The sequence below is a fragment of the Otolemur garnettii genome, unplaced genomic scaffold (genome assembly GCF_000181295.1).
Source record: "Otolemur garnettii isolate 467f Iridium unplaced genomic scaffold, OtoGar3 scaffold00133, whole genome shotgun sequence".
NCBI classification, from domain to species: Eukaryota; Metazoa; Chordata; class Mammalia; order Primates; family Galagidae; genus Otolemur; species Otolemur garnettii.
Window position 1 is genome coordinate 2,795,408 of NW_003852528.1, and position 5,007 is coordinate 2,800,414.

The 5,007-nt window shown below is 39.9% G+C and overlaps 1 pseudogene; it reads left to right on the plus strand.

Annotated features, from left to right (window-relative positions):
- Positions 1-1,799: 1,799 nt before the first annotated feature.
- LOC100940865 lies at positions 1,800-2,018 on the plus strand (annotated as a pseudogene).
- The last annotated feature ends 2,989 nt before the right edge of the window (positions 2,019-5,007 follow it).

The following is a 5,007-nucleotide window of genomic DNA, read 5'->3' on the forward strand; positions in this document are numbered from 1 at the left end:
CAGTGGGAAAAACAGGAATTGGCTTCCTCCTTGAGGGTCACTGGCTCATGGTCTTTGGTAGAACCTCGGAGCCATAGGGCTCTCCATGTCAGCGTTGCAGGAAGATGAGGCCCAATGGAGAGAAGAGCACCCAAACATTGTGTTTAAAAGAACAAGGGCTTCGGTTCAGCACCCATAGCTCAGTGGTTGGGCACCGGCCACATGCACTGGGGCTGGTGGGTTTGAATCCGGCCAGGGCCTGCTAAACAACAACGACAACAATAACAAAAAAAATAGCCAGGCATTGTGGCAGGCACCTGTAGTCCCAGCTACTGGGAGGCTGAGGCAAAGAATTGCTTAAGCCCAAGAGTTTGAGGTTGCTGTGAGCTGTGATGCCACAGCACTCTACCGAGGGCAACATAGTGAGACTCTGTCTCAACAAAACAAAACAAACAAACAAAAAGAATAAGGGTTTTATTTCAGGCTGCAGAGCAGTGGCACAGAAGTTTCAAAATGGCCACACTCCCCAACTGGCTCAGTCTTCTTTTTGTCTCCAGTGGAAAAGTTCTGGCCCATGGGTACCTTTCTCATTGGTCATTTTGCGTCAAGCTGGAGAAGCTGGCTCCAGCTTTTACAGAACACTGGTTTTGCAGAGGCGGAAGCAAGCATTAGTTTCCAGGTCTTAGGAAGTTAGGTTTCTACGGATTCCTAAGAGCTGAGTCACCATGGGGGGGGACCTCATAGGTGTATCCTTGGGGTCTCCTTGAGAACGCCTCTGTTCTCTTAGACCTTACTTTTTCTGTGTATCCTCTCTCAGTCCCCACTTTTAAGACCCCATAGATATTTTAATATCAGCTTGCTGCTGCAGAAGCCGGTAATGTTTCATATAGAACAGTGTGGTACAGTTTTGGTTTTTTTTCTGATTGACATCTGTCCCGATTATCCAGTATACAGCCCTGACTACTAGTGGGAGGAGACAGGGAATAAGTAAGATAACTCTGATGATGACTAGTACTCCTTCTAGTAAGGTTTTTAAATTCTCTAAGGGTTGAAAACCAGTCCCTCTACAGGTTTTGAGGGCTTTATCCATTCCAAGTCTGTACTGGGACATGGTCAATGTCTGGGTTTTTCTTTACTATGCCTCATGTGACTTTCATTTGGTTATTAATTTGCAAGACGAGCTCCAGGGGTTACACTGACCCACAGAGCAATCTGTCTGCACTGCTTTTTTTTTTTTATTTACAGTTTTTGGCCAGGGCTGGGTTTGAACTCACCACCTCTGGTATATGGGGCCATATACCTACTCCTTGAGCCACAGGCACCACCCTCTCCACTACTCTTTTTTTGAGGACGATCTTTCTTTTGCTGCCATCCTCATTGTCTCAGGTGCCTTCTATCATACATTTTCACCTTTCACAGTTGATCTCACACCACTTTTCTGTGAAATCTAAAGCACAGAAGTATTTCTGATCTGTCCTATAGTTTTCCTCCCAGTTCCCTCTGCAAATATGACTACAGTATATAATTCTATATTCTTTAGCCAGCCTCTTAGTCCTATTTAACAGATCAGTTTAAACATCTTTGTCTCATTTTATGAGCTGGCATTTTAGACAAGGCTGGAATCTAATACAGGTGGGCCACTGTTTTTTTCCTTTTGAACCATGTTTTTCTCTTTTCTCACTTTACTAAAACAAATTATAGCAGAACTCATTTAATTGCCACAATAAACTGTACTTTCAGTATACTGAGTCTGATTATTTGTATAAAGTACAGCAATAATAATTATTAGCCATGGTGGCTGGGGCACTGCTGGCCTCATGATGTCTGCCCTTTTCAATTTTCAGAGTCTATTGACTATAACCTTGCAGCTTATATGTACCTGTGCCTATATCTGATTATTGGCACCCAGCCTCCTGGACAGAAATCAAACTGGACTGTTGGATATATTTTGGAAGTAGGCCAGAATTGGTGAATAGAAAAGTCCTTATGTTGCAGTGTGTTGTATAATGATGGCCCTCAGCATCCTCTTTATACAGTAGCTTGGAAAAATGCCAGAATCTAAGTGATCAGATTTCAATGTGAACAAGGACTTACCTGCAGAAAATAATGGACAGAACAGTTAATCCTTTATCCCCAGACATGGAATGAGATAAATCTTCAGATGTTGTTCTCTATTTTTGTGTTACTGGACCAATGTTCTATATAAATAATAGAGATGCAATCATTTAATACTCAGAGAGTTCACTGATCTCAACAATCAACCTCCATACTTCCACTACAGAATTACATTCTGCACATGCCATTCTTTGTTTCAGACACCATTTGTATCTCTAAGACACAGTAGAAAAGAAAATGGTAAATTACTCAAGTTCCTTTCACCATGATTGGAAGTGATAAATCTTTCTAGAATGAGACCTTTTTTTTTTTTTGTAGTTTTTGGCTGGGGCTGGGTTTGAACCCACCACCTCCAGCATATGGGGCCAGCGCCCTACTCCTTTGAGCCACAGGTGCCACCCCGAGACCTTTTTTTGGACATTTTTTATTGAGGAAAAATGGTTCAGTTTGTATTGGTAAGGCTTGCATTTATATTTAATAATGCTTGCTTTTCCTCTGGGCATACCATTTCGATCATTAACCAGTGTACCTCAACTCTTAATTATCTCTGTAGTTTATGACAAGTGTTTAAAATATTTAAAATAAGCCCATTTAATTCTTAAGAAGATAAATGTCAAATGTAGACGATAGAAATCATATGTAGGGGAATATTAAAAACATAATTTTTACCAGCTAACTGTTGTTTCATGAAAAAGAACATTCTCAGAATGAGAAGTGTAAAATAGAATAATTATAGAAAAAAACAATTATTGGCTATCTAGGCTTTTCTTCCTTTTGAAACAGGATTTGCTGGAACCTTTTATAAGGAATCTCAGGTTAGACTTGAAAGCCTTCCATGAGCTCAGGTTTCATCTGTGCCATTAGATACCTGTATGCGTTGGGTAAATTCCTCTTCTCTTGAGGTCCCCAAGCACATTCTGATTCCTGGACCTGTCAGAAAGTAAACTTTACTCACAACTGACCCAGAAATGTTATTGGTGAGGTATTCGGCCAGTCTTTCCAGCAGGCTTTTTTATTGGCCTTATAAAGTCAACCTTAGGCTTGGTGCCTGTGGCTCAAGTGGCTAAGGCGCCAGCCACATACACCTGAGCTGGCGGGTTTGAATCCAGCCCAGGCCTGCCAAACAACAATGATGGCTGAAACCAAAAAATAGCTGGGCATTGTGGTGGGCGCCTGTAGTCCCAGCTACTTGGGAGGTGGAGGCAAGAGACTCGCTTGAGCCCAGGAGTTGCTGTAAGCTGTGATGCCATAGCACTTTACCCATGCTTGAGGCTCTGTCTCAAAAATAAATAAATAAATAAAGTCAACCTAAATTCTTTAACACATTCTGGACACCTCTGAAAATGCTATTCTAGTCAAAACCTTGGTAAAATAACCAGTGCCTTCATCATGTCCTATAGAAAACAGATTTTTATTGAACTTATGCAAATAACTGTATTGTCAGAAATTAAGAATACTTACAAATGATTTTCAAATTCTGGAGAAATCAAGGAGAGCAAAAAAATGTTTTAAATTTTTCTTAGAAATACATACATTGCCAAAAGCTACAAAAAGCTTAAAAGATAGGAAATGGTTTTCTTGGCTTCTGGAAAACAGAACACAGACTCAGCAATGTTTCAAACAAAAAGCCATAACAGGCTCCATGCCTGTGGCTCAATTGGCTAAGGTGCCAGCCACGTACACCTGAGCTGGTGGGTTTGAATCCAGCCCATGGCCACCAAACAATGACAGCTGCAACCAAACAATAGCTGGGCATTGTGGCGGGTGCCTGTAGTCCCAGCTACTTGGGAGGAGGAGGCCAGAGAATCGCTTGAGCCCAGGAGTTGGAAGTTGCTGTAAGCTGTGATACCACAGCACTCTATCCAGGGCAACAGCTTGAGGCTCTGTCTCAAAAAAATAAAAGTCATAACAAATCTGCTCGGTTCAATGTAACAGATTTCTGTTCTGTTTGAAGTTAGGTTAGCAACACTCATGACATGTTAGTTTTCTAATTAAAGTCCTGGAAGTTTGCTTATAGTCCAGTGGCATTTAATCTCCAAAGTCATCAGAAATTTGAATTCAAGAGAACTTGCTAGCCTTTTCTACTGCTTTCCTTGAAGGACAAACTTTGGATTTAGCCAGTTACAAAAAGCTTTGAGATGAATTAAAATTATTGCCATTTCATATTTGACAGTATTTCCTATACATTTTTAACATACCAATAAGCCTCATATGTCTTTCTCAGATTTTATATTTCAAAAGACCAAATTTAGAGTTTTGATTTTGAAAGGTTTGTTGAGTATCAAAGGCTTAAAACATTTGTTCAAATAGAATTACAAGCTAAAAAATTCTAAAGGCAAATTTCCTTTTATGAGCCTTATTCAACCTGCACAGAGAATTCACAAACATTCTAAACTTTTTGGTTTGCCCTGTCTTTCATTTTCTTAAATAACCATTCTGCTCAGGACAAAATTTACCACACAAGATCCTTTCTTACACAATGCCATTTTCTTTTCTGTCTAATTTTTATTATTCTCAAAAAAACACTTCACAAAACAGGATCACAGTTTACTACGAAGTTTATTCCTTCTGATAATTAGAAGGTTTAAAAGGCAAGAATCTTATTCTTTGACAAAGACTCAGTTTCTCAAACAATCTAAACACCCATGTTATTACATTTTGCAAATGAGAGACATTTCATGGAATGTAACATGACTTTAGGGTTTTAAGTTACTGAAAACTTTTCTGAAACCACAACATAGGCATAATTTCTGATGTCTTTTCATTGTTCCCCTGAGTCTCACATGGCCATATGGCATCAAAGATGGTTGCAAAGGACAGGACCTTGTCCTTAATTCATTTACCAGGCACAGAGTTCAAGACAGAAATCAGGAAACAGAAACATTCAGTTTCTTTCAGAATAGCCAGGGGACA